Source organism: Eulemur rufifrons, chromosome 27 (genome assembly GCF_041146395.1).
Source record: "Eulemur rufifrons isolate Redbay chromosome 27, OSU_ERuf_1, whole genome shotgun sequence".
Classification (NCBI taxonomy): domain Eukaryota; kingdom Metazoa; phylum Chordata; class Mammalia; order Primates; family Lemuridae; genus Eulemur; species Eulemur rufifrons.
Window position 1 is genome coordinate 34,848,398 of NC_091009.1, and position 15,909 is coordinate 34,864,306.

A 15,909-nucleotide genomic window follows, 5' to 3' on the forward strand; every position below is an offset into this window, starting at 1 on the left:
CTTTGTCACTCTATGTACTAATCATTATTACAGCTTAATTTTTTAAAAGATGAAAAATAAAAATGGAAGTTCTCGTTGGCTCACGCCTGTAATCCTAGCAATCTGGGAGGCAGAGGCAGGCAGATTGTTTGAGCTTAGGAGGTGGAGACCAGCCTGAGCAAGAGCGAGACCCGATCTCTACTAAAAATAGAAAGAAATTATATGGACAGCTAATATATATATATATATATATATATTACTATATATATATGCCAGGCATGGTGGCACATGCCTGTAGTCCCAGCTACTCGGGAGGCTCAGGCAGGAGGATCGCTGGAGCCCAGGAGTTTGAGGTTGCTGTGAGCTAGGCTGATGCCAGGGCACTCTAGCCCAGGCAACAGAGTGAGACTCTGTCTCAAAAAAAAAAAAAAAAGAAAGAAAGAAAGAAAGAAAGAAAAAGGAAGTTCTAGTATTTTCCTGTAACTTCCCAGTAGATCATTTTGATCCTCCCTCAGGAGAGCATATCCCACATTGCAAACCATCAATGACAGAAGTCAGAAGTTTAGAGCACCCAGCCCCAAATCTTTAATTTTATAGCTTAAGTAAAATAATTGTTAGAGACTCCGACATCCTTCTTTTCACTCAACTAGCTTACTTTATAGCCTACTTTAATTAGGAGGAACATAATGCTGTATTTAAGCCTAATGAAACAGATATCAGCAATATATGTTGAGTACGGTAAGCCTATAGTTTATCACCAAATCACTAGACTTTTGAGGATGAAAGAGAGTAAGAGAATAGTAATGTTAATCATTCACCACAGCAATAGATATAAATCTGGACTGTCCAGGGCAAATCCATGATATATAGCCACCATCATGTTGCATGAATGTAGTTAAAACTAATATCTTGCACCTTCATGTCATGAGGTAGAATAAAGTAATGTTCCATTTATTTTAGGTAGAGCAAAGTTTTAATTTCTCCTTTGTTGAAATGAGGAAAATAGTTTTTAAATGCCTCTCATAAGTTTTCTCATTCTGTCTTGTTCCACCAAGGGAATCTTGTCAGATGACAATCAGAAAAGATGGTTTAATCTATATAAGAACACCCTGCAAATTATAAAGTGTTTTAGTAACATAAGTTACATTCCATTATCAAGCCAGGAGGCAATGGAATAGGAAAGCTGAAGTTTATTTCTGCTTTTCTGACTTTGGTCTTAACTTTAAGGTTTCATTCTTTGAGTGGTCTTAGGTAATCCCCCAAGATGGATTCCCAAGTCCAAAGTGAAATACTTGATTAATATATGCTCCTTTCTACTAACATGAATGATAAAAAGTAAATTGTTTTAACAAATTCTTCTATTGTTAAATTGTTTTTTAAAAAACCTCAGTTATCCACAAAGAATTAACAGATTCATAACTAGATTTTCATGTACTTAAATTTCTTATGTATTAATACTTTGCTTAAACAATTTATACATTTAGTACTATATGATAATTCTTAAGGGCTTTATTTTCATTGCAATTGTACCAATGGTATAACCTGCTTATTTAGGAAGAATAAATTATTTTTAAAAGTACAAGATGTAGATAGAACAATTTTTATAATCATACTTTTGGCTATAAAACAATATCTATTTTAAGTTGGGATTACATTTTAGTCCCTGTCTCATTAAATTAACTAGTTATGCATGAAAGCCAGTATAGTGTAGCATAGTATTTCTAAATTTCAGCTATTCATGTACCATCTTCACAATTTACCATAGCCCTATGTTACCTGTAATGTTATTCTGTAGTTTTCTTTAAATGATTGTCCTTTTCACAAAAATTTTAGTGTGAAGAATAATTCACTCTTACATATAAGAAAGAAATATTACTTCCCATAAATAAAAGGTATACATAAGGATACACTAAATTAAATACGTAACTGTTAAAGGTTAATGTTATTAATATTTATACATACCTCCCAAAGTTATCTCAAGTACTTCTAGTGTGTATCTGCCACACTTTCCAAAATACTAGTGTTAGCACAGAGTGACTATACACAGACTGGATTCAAATCCTAATTCTTGTTAACTGTGACTTGGCACAATGAGTTTCTTAGATTCAGTTTTCTCATCTGTGAAGTCAAGTTAATGGTTTTACTCTCATAGCCTTCGTTATTGTACGGGCTAAATAATGCCAGTGAAGAGTGCCTGTCACATAGTAAGAGCGCAATAATTGCTAGTCCTTATTACTGTTTTTATTATCTTAATCCTCAGATATCTTTGTTATCTGACAGTAGTCATCCTAAACAAAATACATCACCCAAGAAAGTGATGTATTTAAAAAATGGTGATATAAATGTAGACTTTGATCAACTGAAAGTTGATGCTAAAAGTTAGTATAAAAATATATTATCTTTCATAGTTGCCAGAAAACAGTCAAGGTTTAAAATATCTCCAGTGTTTATTCATTAAGTCAAAATAAATATTTTTAATTGACTACAATGGCATCATTCTGATTGTGAATGTTAAGTATGTTCTTATTTTTGCTTGACTTGTTTTTAAAGTCACCTAATATATCCAATAATGCTGAATAATAATATGGCCTTTATTCTGCTTCATGTTTCCAATTTGAAAACTTTCTTTCTTGTGTCTAATTGTATCTCTGTAAATTGTGTACATTTTTTTAGTTTTCTCCTCTAAGAAAAGAGATTATGGTCATTCCAAAAAGATCATTAATTTTAATGATATAAAGAGCTGCAGCACTACTTAGTCCTTTTAAAGAAGTTTTCTCTTATTCTTTATATAAAGATGTCTTTTTTCCAGTAAATAACAATTGAAAAATCAGAATAGTGACAGTTTTAATAAACTGGGAATCAATATTAATTAAAGGGAAACTAGGAAGCAGATCACTCAAACTGAAAAGAACTTTTCATTTCGGGACTGCTGAAATCCCTTCTCACAGAAGCTTTATGCTTGGTTCTCTTATTTTGCTTAATATTCATCTTTAGGTTTGTTTCTAAAACAAGTAATTATCATAGTGATTCATCATGCTTTTTAGATAACTTTTCAGAGGGTTAAACATTGTAGGTAATTCATAGCTCATTGTTTTCAATTTATGAGACTGTAGAAATTACCAAGAAATGAGTGAAGACTGGTTTGATGCTAAAGAAAACCTGACAGGAGGTGACTTCTCAGGAAGTAAAGAAAATAAAATCGAACAAGACAGATGGAATCTGAAGTTTACACTAGGTTGGTTTAACAATTTACTGAGGAATCCTAACCTATTTGTAAAATAATACTTACCTGCTTCTGGGTTGTGTTGGGTGCCTGAGCTGTTTTAATATTTTATTCCTGTTTGTGGCTTTTCTTTATACAAAAGGAGAAATTGGTCAGTTGGAGGTCAACTTTTTAAAGAACAGAAAATTGCTAAAAGCTTAAACGCAAGATTTAGTTAGCAAGTAGATAAGCTGCATTCTTTTCCACTGAGCCCTCACTGGACACTTTTCAGGTGCGGTTACCTGGGGAACAAAACCAACTTCTCAGCTTTCCTCAGGTAACCAGTACTAATCTATCAAATCGGTATTAGTGATGGAAACTATTTGCTTTCCCTCACTTTAATAATTTCATCTATTTCAGGAATATTTTCATCTTTAGATAGTCCTTAAATGCTTATAATAGTTAGAATTTTCTCTAGTGCCTGTGATTATTCTATCATTTCTTGTGATAGTTATGCTACCTCTCTTTATTTTTATCTGTATGTTTCTGTGGGTTTTTTAATTTTCCATATTAGCGATGGTTTTATTTTTTTCTGTTTGTATAAATAATGGCTTAGTAAGATTTTTAAATAAAATATGAAAATATAAGAAAATTAAAATTACCTGAAGTTTCTCCAACCTTCACTAACCACTATGAATATCTTAGTGAGCATTTCAATGCATTTCTTTATGCATATATTAATACATATACACAACTTAAAATATTATATCATCTGATTTAATTGTAACTTTTTTTCTTTCCTTGCATTATTTTCTAGCATATCACTTGTCACAATACTGTGTGTTTTGCTTACTTGATGCTTGATTGATTACTGGGTTCACTGCCTTCCCACCCTTACATACTAGCTCAGCAAGATCAGGGATTTTGTTCACTGCCAAGTACAGCGTGCAGCCCATACGGTATCCAGTAGATATTTTGTACTGAATTAGTGAAGGGTTAGGTGATGGGTGTAATGTATACCTTCTGACTCCTTTGCTGTACTATAGCTCTTTACTTCTTTTTCACTGCAATATAAAAATGTAAAGTTAGGTAGTTTCACTATTTCTCTGTAGAATACATTTATAATCTAAAGAGATTAACAAATTAAATGAAGTTAATGAAGAAGGTTAGGTATTAATTACCTAAAGATGAAAGACTCTGCCTGAATTCTAGCACCAATACTTAACAGATTTGTGACCTAAACTCCATGACCTCAGTATCATCATCTGTAAAATGGAAATAATAATAATAATAATAGCTCCCTCACGGGGTGGTTGGGAGAATCATGTGAGGTGATGTGTATATAAAGTGCTTAGCATGTTGCCTGGAGCAGAGCATTCAATAAATGCTAGGCTACTCTTGTTACTATTACTACTTAATGAACACAATAAAATTTACAAATCTCCCATTATTATTTAAAAATTATTAAAACATAAGTAAAAGTACTCATGGATTCATTCAACAATATTTGTGTACTCCCTCTGTGCCAGGTATAGGATTTGCTAGTAATTCAAATCTTAATTTAGTGAATCTTTGATTTCAGACCAGGTTCCCTTCACAATATTGACTATGAGATGACAGCCTAAGAATTTTGAAATTTTGTCAAGCAAGAAAACTATCTATAATCCTAGTATTTGTGGTTTCCAAAATCATGCTGTCTAACTCAAGTAATTTGTCTGTTTTTTTCTTATGTGCTCTTAACATTATCACAAGCTATATAATACCTGCTGTTGATATTTGTCTGATTGAAAGGTTTCCTTGGTACGTTATTTCCCCAACAAAGGAATGTGTGTAAAGAGGTCTCTGAAACCACTAGCTCTAGCCAGCACTAACACTAAGGAGTTAAGATCCTGTGTACATCCAGTGTTCTCATAGCACTTCTCTGAACCAGGGACAAATGACAGACTTTTTTAGCCGTGATGTACAGTCAGCCCATGGGTTCTGTATTCATGGATTCAACCAACTTTCTTGTCATTATTTCCTAAACAACGCAGCATAACAACTATTTACATAGAATTTACATTGTATTAGGTATTGTGAGTAATCTAGAGATGATTTAAGGTATATAGGAGGATGTGTGTGGATTATATGCAAATACTATGCCATTTTATATAAGGGATTTGAGTATCGTCAGATCTTGGTATCCACAGGGAGTCCTAGAACCAGTCCCCCAGGGATACCAAAGGACAGCTGTAACTGATTACTCCGTTTAGATGTAATTTATTCATTTGAGCTATGAGAGACTTAATATCAACTAATCCATACCCATTTATTTTTCAAGATGATACGATTAAGGCCCAGAAATCTTAACACTGTACTCCAGGCTTTTGGTCTTCAGTCTGGTCATGCTGATATTTGTTGATAACTTTTTGATAAGCTTTGTGATAGTAAAAAGAAACCATGAAATATTTAGCAAGTTTTCATTTTCTCTTAAACATCTCAATACAATGATGATCATTTCTGTGGTATATTCTGTTTTTCTACAAGCAGAAATGTATGCTGAACCCTTACGAAGAGATAAAGGTTATTTGGTACATGTTGGTGATCTCTGCCCTTCAGTATCTGAGGTATGCCAAGATTTCTTTTTGAACTTCATATTATTTCTCTTTTTTTAGGCTGATTGAAGGTCTCATTTCCAGAAATACCAAGTTTCTGAAATTTCAATTTATGATTCTTCTACTAATTACAGGTTTGTTTCCCAAATTCAGTCCAACGTGCATTACTGTGTGCCTGCTGCTCACTAGAGGTTCTGTACCAGACATCAGCCACAGTGAGGATAAAGTCAAAGGCCATTCCCACAGGAGGGTCCCAGGCTAGTATAGGGGGCCATGCAGACAAATAGTTGCAGTCATTATAGACAAATAGCTGCAGTCATTAGTTCGTGCTGTTCTTAATCAGATCTTTCTTGGATTATACTTTGTAGCTTGTTACTAGTGGTATGTAGCAGACTTACTGACTTCTGTGTGCTTTATCTTGTTACGCACTGTTTCACAGGGAAAGTAGAGTGCCTTAGTTAAGGAGAACGGGCTCCAGAAAGAGATAACTTTGGCTCAATTCCCAGGTCTGTCAGCAACTTGATGAATAAATTTGGGCAATTTACTTAACCTTTTTGTACCTCAGCCTCCTCTTCATCTATAAAGTGAGGTTGATAGTACTGTCATAGCGATGTTGTGAAACTACTGTGAGTTAAGTTTGTAAAGCACTAGGAGTAAAGCCTGGCACATAGTAGATGCTCAGAAAATTGTATTCTATTATTTCTGAGTTTAATTACTTTTCAGATGACACTTTTATACTTTTTAGGTAGATAGCTACATCATCTGTATATAATCTCTTCCAATCTGTCTGTTGCTACTTTCTATTTTGTGACATTGTCAGATCATTCAAATCACAGTGGTGACGGAAATACCTTTACTCTCTGCTGATAAAAAATGATGGCTGTTCATTTCAGATATGAAAATCTTTATCAATTAAGAGAGAATCCTGTTTGTAGTTGGGGTTGAAATTTGTTAAAAAAATAGGTGTTTGATTTTATTTAATGGAGTCACGTAAGAGTATATGCTTTCTAAATTTTACTCATTAATGAACTACAGTTCATTAAAGTAGTATTATAATCCTAGTAGTATTACCTGATGTGAAAGATTCTTTTAGCATCTTGTTGAATCCTTAAAACAAACTGTGGGGTTTTCTTTTCTTAAGTATTCTACGTACTGTGTGGAAATTTAGAAAATACAATTAAATGCAAAAATACAAGGAGGTTATAAAAAATTATCCATAGTCCCATCATTTGAAAAGAACCACTTTTCAGATTTGGTGTGTATCCTTCCACTGACACTCTCTAGGTCTGGTGCTTTTATAGGAATAGTTCTTGCCTGACTTTCTCAATTATATGGTTAAAGTTCTGATTCTATGTTTCAACTTTTTTTGTTTTTTTGGTCTAAATATTTCCCCACAACAAGGCCATAAAGATATTCTCTTAAATATTCTGGTAAATGTTTTAAATTTTGACTTTCACATTGCAAGCCTTTGAGTCATCTGGAGGTTATGTTTGAACATAGGAATTAATTTTAATTTTTTTTAGTATAAAAGTCCCCAGATTGCTAATCTCTGCAACTTTATCATATATCAGCTTTGCAAATGTTTTACATTAAATTTTAATATAAAATTAATAGGAGATAATTCATGAGAAATGCTTAGTATCTTTTATTTCTCATCTTTAATTTGGTTTTTATTTAGTTATCCTAAATAAACATTCTTCCTGATTTCAAGCTAAGTATATCAACCTTTTTTTTTTTTTTTTTGACAGAGTCTCGCTCTGTTGCCCGGGCTAGAGTGCCGTGGCGTCAGCCTAGCTCACAGCAACCTCAAACTCCTGGGCTTAAGCGATCCTCCTGCCTCAGCCTCCCAAGTAGCTGGGACTACAGGCATGTGCCACCATGCCCGGCTAATTTTTTCTATATATATATATATTTTAGCTGTCCATATAATTTCTTTCTATTTTTAGTAGAGACGGGGTCTCGTTCAGGCTGGTCTCGAACTCCTGACCTTGAGCGATCCACCCGCCTTGGCCTTCCAGGTGCTAGGATTACAGACGTGAGCTACCTCGCCCGGCTTAGTATATCAACCTTTATAAGAGCATTTATTATTGTGAAAACTATATTTGAGCCAGTGATTACAAAATTAAGTTTGAGGTAATTTAAAGTGAATGAAAAACCTTTTGGTTTTCTGCTTTTCTATTTTAGATATGCATCTCTTGCTTTCCAAAAAAACGAAACAAGAAACAGTGATATAAAGATGGCTGTGAAGGAAATGAATGGTGCCAAAAAGGTAGGGGGACTGCTGCTTTCCAGTCTTTTTTTTCTTCTTTATTCTTGAATAGTGCTACTCTACAAGTAACTAATTACTATACTTTCATCACTTTTTGTAGCTAATGTTATCTCATAATTATTAAAACCATAAAATGTAGTCATTTTATTGTTTTATGCCCTCATCTGTACCTCACTGAGGTTTTAAACACGATGTGGAAAATGATGGAGGTTTGCTCTGCCTCCTGCTCATCCTGTAACTCTGCAAAGCTACCTCACTCTCTGAGCTTTTTGTCTTAAAATGAGGATAATAGTTCTTACCTCAAACATTTAGAAGTTTAAATGAGCTTAATATGGAAAAATTCTTAGTACAATGTACTGAGGATGTACTCGGTAAGTACAGCTATTATCGTTGCTGTTACATACCAGTAATTTGGCTTTTTCTTGGAGAGCTCATTTTTTCTGTGGTTTCAACTATCACTTTAAACTATCACATTCCAATCTTTTCACTTATTTATTGAACAAAGAGTTATTTATTACATACCAACTGTGTACATTATTCTAGGAACTGGGAAAGCAACAGTGAACAAAATAGACAAACACCTGTGCTTTTATATGAAGCTTAAATCTAGTGGGAGAGATAATGGCAATAAGTAAAATGTAATATTCTGGTGTGACAGAGCTAATATTTTATGTATTTTGCCCTGACTTTTCATCTAGGATTTAAAGTCTGAGCCCTTCCTTTGTTGAATTTTTACAGGATTTACAGTGGTTTCGCACCATTTATAGTCTACTTGCATGGTTAATAGTAACTAATTGATCATTTTAATTTTATCTTTCACAAGTGAAGGAGGCTGCACTTTATATTACTAGTTCCCCCCCCCATAACCTGTGATACAATTCTGGGCATGTGGTTTGTGTTCATTACATACGGTATTTAGTAAATAAAATATAGAATATTTATAATTACTCGTCAGACCAGCCTTTATCAGGTGGGTTGATTAAAAGAATTAAGCTTTAATACCCTAACCCTAAAACATTCATTTTATTTAATGGGTTAACCCCTCTCCTTGGCATCTAGAATGGGTCTGATTATGTCCTGTCTTTGGGAGGGTTGAGAAAATAGTTACACCATTTGCTGTGTTCTGTGGTTCAGAGGAAGAATCCCAGTTGAGAAAGGCTGATTTAGACATAGTCTCATAGACTTTATCATTACTATAAAAAATTATGTTGGGCATGTTTTCTTAATACATAGCCCTGAACACCGCTGAAGTAAATTTACTTGGTATAAATAATCTTAAAGTAAAATTTTCAGAGCAGTTTTTTTATTTATAATTTTAAAATTTATTTTAATTGAATAAGCTGGATTATCACTATGTATTGGTGTTAAGAAAACTTTTAAAATGCTTATTTAGGGTGTCAAGAATTGTAAACAAATTGAATCTGCTAAATTATTACCTGATGCACCTGTTAGATTCATACCTCCAAATACTCTGAACTTGCATTCACCAAGATCATGAAGTGACTGGCTGAACTACATCCAGAAGTCAGCAGGTAAGAACTAAAATTGTATTTTAATTGGTTTTAAGCTTTTTATGTAAAAGCATAGTTCCATTCAATAACTTAGCTATAGTCAGATTGTGTTACTTTGGAAAAGACAAATGCTCGCGTATGTTTTCACTTTGCCTAGAGACCATATTATAGAAGCTCTTCAGGAAGTAAGAATAAATCCTAAAGGGTTTGTGAATGGCTTATCTGTTAACAGTATTGTGGAAATGACTTCATCTGTTCTGAAAAACTCTTGTTTTTATTCCTAACTGGAAGCAGAGATCATACAACATATTCTTTTTTATTTAAATATTACTTTAAAATTTTAAGCTATTGGTTTTGGCCGGGCGCGGTGGCTCACGCCTGTAATCCTAGCACTCTGGGAGGCCGAGGTGGGCGGATTGTTTGAGCTCAGGAGTTCGAGACCAGCCTGAGCAAGAGCGAGACCCCACCTCTACTAAAAATAGAAAGAAATTATATGGACAGCTAAAAATATATATAGAAAAAATTAGCCGGGCATGGTGGCGCATGCCTGTAGTCCCAGCTACTCGGGAGGCTGAGACAGGAGGATCCCTTGAGCTCAGGAGTTTGAGGTTGCTGTGAGCTAGGCTGACGCCACGGCACTCACTCTAGCCTGGGCAACAGAGTGAGACTCTGTCTCAAAAAAAAAAAAAAAAAAAAAAAAAAAAAAAAAAAAAAAGCTATTGGTTTCATTTTTCACATAAAATGAATATTAAATTAAAAATAATAAAATATAAAATTTAAAAACAAACATATTACTATTAATATAAAACCATTTACCCCAAAATTGCTTAGTTTAACATTCATCATCTCACAGTTTGCAGATTAAGATTCAAGGATGGCTTAGCTGGGTAGTTTGCGTTCAGAGTCTTTCATGTTGCAGTAAAGAAGTTGGCCTGGACCGTAGTATCCAGAGGCCACACTGAGCCTGGAGGGTCTCCTAAGATGGCTCATTCACATGGCTGTTGGCAAGAGGCCTCATGCCTTACTGCATGGGCCTTTCCACAGGACTCTTTGAATCCCTTTACATTGTGGCAGCTGGCTTCCCCTGAGCAAGAGAGCAAGGTGGAAGCTGCTCTGACCCACCCTCAGGAGTCACAATCGATCATTTTGCCATATTCTATTAGATGAAGGTCACTACATGCAACTCATACTCAAGGGGAGGGAAATTTAACCCCACCTCTTAAAGAAAGGCATATCAAAGAATTTGTTTATATATTTTAAAATGACCACCAGTGAACATATACAATACCTTTTTACAACACAGGCGAGACTTCTGTTTCCAGTTATAGGTGTGTAGATGACTCAAGCCAACCGTCCACTGAGAACAACTAGAAAACCTGAATAAATATTAAAAAAAAAAAAAAAAAAACTGCTTGAAGGCACTGATGAGCTATCTAGGTAATGATGAATTACTGGATCAGGGTACAAAGAGGAGTCTCAAAGTATGCCCAGTGTTTGGGGGTACTTTCCCCCAGTATTATTTGCAGAGGGGAAGCTAGGAGGGCATGGGCCATTTTCATAGCATTGCAGCCAGGGGGATGGGTGTTGAGCCTAAGAATACTGAGTTATAGAAATGCCCCCTGTATTTCTGGAGACAAGATTTGATTTCCGAAGTCAAATAAGGCTTTGCCTTAAAGAAAAAATAAATGTGTTAGTTCAAAAATTAAAAAAGAGAAAAAAGAAAAAAAAGGGGGCGGTAAACTTTCACTTTAAGCAAGAGCTCTCTGCCTGGCTCAAGCCAGCAGCTTTAAGCTTGGGAACCGCTGCTTTCTAATGTAAACGATTCCCAGAAGCATGATCCACCCTTGAGAGAGGTTGATAAGAAGAAGAAAAACAAAAACTTAAAAAAAAACAAACTAAGATCTTAAAAAAGATGATCAAGTTATTGCTCAAATTCAACAGTGCTATATTAGAGCATAAGAGAAAATAGCTTCTCCTAAACAGTCTGTGTTTTCTTGTGTAAAATGTTAATAAAACTCATGCAGATTTCATAAGTTTTATTATGAAACTTATGAACTACAAGATGTTGTGCAAAAAACGGTTAGTCCGCCTGACTTGAAAAATTTAATGTTACATATATTGGCTTTTAATAATGCTAATTCAAAGTGTTAGCGGCTTTTACATCCGCCGCTCAATATTGGCAAACTTTTATTAATGACCAAAGACCTCAATTAGAAATTAAGTTAAATGGCAAATCTTTTGTTAGATTTACAGATACTGGAGCTGATGTTACAATTATTTCTAAAAGTTTTTGGCCAAAAGCTTGGCCTTTACAACAAGTTCCTACTGTTCTTACCGGAATAGGAACGATGACTGACATATTTCAAAGTGGACAAATTTTAAATTGTTCAGGCCCTGATGGACAGACAGCCACTTTAAAACCTTACGTGGCTAACATCACTATTAATTTGTGAGGAGGAGATTTGTTACAGCAGTGGGGAGCATACATCAATATACCTAATACATCTGCTAAACAGATTATGCTAAATATGAATTATAACCCTTGTTTTGGTTTGGGTAAAAGGAGCCAAGGGGCTAAGACTTTCGAGGCACCAAAGGCACATACTTTCACGGCCACTGCTACTGAAAAGCACCATTCTGCTCTGGCTTTAAATTGGATATCACAAAAGCCTATGTGGACAGCAGTGGCCGCTAAAACAAAAAAACAAAACAAAAAAAAAATTGGGTGCTCTTCAAATATTAGTAAAAGAACAATTACAAGCAGGACATATAGAGGAGTCCACCAGTCCGTGAAATTCTCCTATATTATTAAAAAAGAAATCTGGCAAATGACAAATGTTAACTGATTTAAGAAAACTCAATGCAATTATACAATCAATAATCAAGCCAGGCCGGGCGCGGTGGCTCACGCCTGTAATCCTAGCACTCTGGGAGGCCGAGGCGGGTGGATCGCTCGAGTTCAGGAGTTCGAGACCAGCCTGAGCAAGAGTGAGACCCCGTCTCTACTAAAAATAGAAAGAAATTATATGGACAACTAAAATATATATATATATACAAAAAATTAGCCGGGCATGGTGGCGCATGCCTGTAGTCCCAGCTACTCGGGAGGCTGAGGCAGGAGGATTGCTTAAGCCCAGGAGTTTGAGGTTGCTGTGAGCTAGGCTGACGCCACGGCACTCACTCTAGCCCGGGCAACAGAGTGAGACTCTGTCTCAAAAAAAAAATAATAATAATAATCAAGCCAAACATATTGTTTCTCATTGTCCCACTTGTCAATTAATTAATCAGCCTAAATTTTCTGCAGGAGTTAATCCTCGAGGTCTCTCACCAAATAAATCATGACAAATGGATGTTACACATATTCCTGAATTTGGCAAGTTAGGTGTTGTACATGTTACTGTAGATACTTATTCCGGTCTTATTATGGCTACTCCATCCTCTGGAGAAACTCTTAGACATATATTCTCACACTTACATTCCTGTTTTATATACATGGGAGTCCCATCCACCATTAAAACTGACAATGGCCCTGCTTACACTAGTCATTCCTTTACAGCTTTTTGTATTAAATGGGACATCAAACACATTACTGGCATTCCTTATAATCCTCACGGACAAGGCATTATAGAACGTACAATCAAACTTTAAAAAAACATGTTATTAAAACAAAAAGGGGGAGGTACACAGTCTCCCAAAGATAGAATAAATCAAGCCTCATTTACCTAAAATTTTTTGAATATTCGTAAGGAAGATAAATTAACAGCAATAGAAAAGCATTGGAATAGGAGTCCACAATCAGACTCTTTCCCTCACCAGCCTATCTGGTGGAAAGATGATGTAGAAAATAAATGGGAAAAAGGATGTGCAAAGGTGTGGGGGAGAGTTTTTCTTGTGTTTTGACAGACGACAGACCAACAGTCTGGATTCCAAACAGAAGAATCAAACCCAGAGTGGAAACTCGAGGGGAAAAAGCGGAAGACACGTCAGGCACAGACCATGACGTGGGGACAGCTGAAGAGAACATACGAAGAAGCAGACGGGATATTGAACTGGACATCTGTACCTCAAACATCTGTAAATCTTTTTCTTGCCGTGATCTGCGTGGTGAGCATGGTGGTAAGAGTGTCTGGCAACCAGCCACATGACTATTGAGCATTCTAAAATTGCACCCACAGATATACCCCTTTGTAAGAAAGTAATAATTTCTGACCCTAAAACTTGGGTACAATGGGACAATTGTAGAGCTCACACGGGGCGCATTCTTGCTGGGTCCACATCTTATGGTGTTGTCCTAGACTGGAGTCCCTATGGCCATCCTGCCTCCTCTCACAATTTTAAAAAGCTTCATTGGAATAAAACTGCCACCTCGATGTCTGTAAAAGACACTGACCTTAAAAGTCATATTACACGGCTCAATGATGGTAGGAGCTCTCCAGCTCCTCATATTTTAGATGGCCCTATTCATGATCAATTGTGGAAAATATCAGCTGCTTTGCACCCTTTGCAGGCCTGGATTAGCACACACACTCTGGATACAAACAATAGCCGAGAATGGACTTTGAATTTAAATTCTACTCATTATATTCAAGTTTGTGTTAGACTGCCTTACTTATTTATGATTGGACATGCTGTTTATAACGAACCTTCTTTCCTAGTGACCTGTGACAACTGTTCTCATTATACCTGTATTAACAATTCTATGAAGTTCAATCCTTATAAACACTTTATATTCTCAAAGCCAGAACAGGACTGTGGTTACCTGTTAAAATGAATAGAGTCTGGCAAGAAACACCAGCAATGTTCTAACCACATTCTTAAACGTACAAAAGGATTTATTGGTCTCTTAATAGCAGCTATTTTGGGAATCATTGCTGTCACTGCTTCTGTGGCCACCGCAGGTGTGGTTCTGCATCAGACCGTTCAGACCACTGAATTTGTTCAAAATTGGCACCACGATTTAAATCAATTATGGTCTACCCAAAATCAAATTGATTCTAAATTAGCTATTCAAGTGGCTGACTTACCACAAGCAGTCACCTTGTTGGGAGACCAGGTTAGAAGTCTACAAAAGCAACTTAGACTTCATTGCAATTGGACTATCACTCAATTTTGTGTTACACCTCATCAAACTCGGTTTCCTTGGGAAAACATCAGAAAACGTCTACATAACCAAGCAAATTTGACTGAAGAGATTCGAAACTTACAACAAGAAATATTAAGTACCTTCAGTCACAAACTTAAATTGCTCTCTGAAGCTGGCATTATTAATGACATCTCTTCTGGTTTAGAGTCAGCTGATCCACTTTATCATCTTAAGATCTATGGGAGTTCCACTGTTGTAACTCTTGGCATTATTTTAATCCTTTGCTTGTGTTTATTTATAGTCTGGAGAAAACTCCAAAGAAGACAAGAATCCGGAGACCAACGCCTCACTGTGATGGCTGTCCAACTCCATCAACTTTCTTCAAAAAATAAAAAAAGGGGGAGCTGTTGAGCCTAAGAATACTGAGTTATAGAAATGCCCTCTGTATTTCTGGAGACAAGATTTGATTTCAGAAGTCAAATAAGGCTTTGCCTTAAAGAAAAGATAAATGTGTTAGTTGAAAAGCTGCCTCTTCTCAGGAGGGCATCTCGCTGGTCAGTAGAAGCTGCACTTCAAAGAGACAGCTGTAAACTGGGCCTTTGGTTCTCACCTGTTTTGAAAGATAAGGCAGGCCTCCCTTAGAACCAAAGGTTGCCAGAGCTGACCGGTGGACCCCCCCCCACCCCCCGGAGATGAGAGCTGATCATATAGATATGCTAATGTCCAAGCCCGGCCCTGATGGAACCATGCGGTCCAAGTAATTAACACAAAGCACAGCCCATGTTGACTTCTGGGATCATCTCTGTCTCCAAGAACACAATCACCGGAGCCAAGATGTCCCGGTTTTTTGCTAAAGTAATAGCCTTATCATAAAACTTACAAGTTTGCCCCAAGATGATTTTATAACTCATTGTGCCCCCAGTTAGAGTTAGTTAAGAGATCTGTAGTAGCCTTTTAGGAGACTTTGACCCCAAAACTGCCTGTTAGTATGCAAATCCTGTTGCCCTTGGCAACGGGAGCCTGTATGTACCCTATAAAATACCTGTGTGGAGTTTCAGTCGGGGAGATATTTTATGCGGGTAAAATATTTCCATCTGGGTACCCTCCTTTATCTATTTTCATAAACTTTTACTTTATAAACTATATCTTTGGCTCTGTGTATTATTATTGCCATTACTTTATCTTTTATTTCTGTTTACTACTATATTTTTCATCCTTTGCGATGACCCCTGCCTGAGAGACCTGATTGAAGAAAAAAACCTCTTTGCAGG

The 15,909-nt window shown here is 36.0% G+C and overlaps 1 long non-coding RNA gene and 1 pseudogene across 1 annotated transcript in view; one reads left to right on the top strand and one right to left on the bottom strand.

The window, feature by feature from the left end:
* The window catches only part of LOC138375614 (uncharacterized), a 58,163-nt gene that overhangs the window by 567 nt on the left and 41,687 nt on the right, over positions 1–15,909 (bottom strand). Inside the window, exon 3 of the long non-coding RNA XR_011231549.1 lies at positions 10,844–10,931. This is a non-coding gene — a long non-coding RNA (uncharacterized lncRNA). The remainder of the gene's footprint in view (positions 1–10,843; positions 10,932–15,909) is intronic.
* LOC138375857 (RNA-binding protein 44-like) lies at positions 706–15,310 on the top strand (annotated as a pseudogene).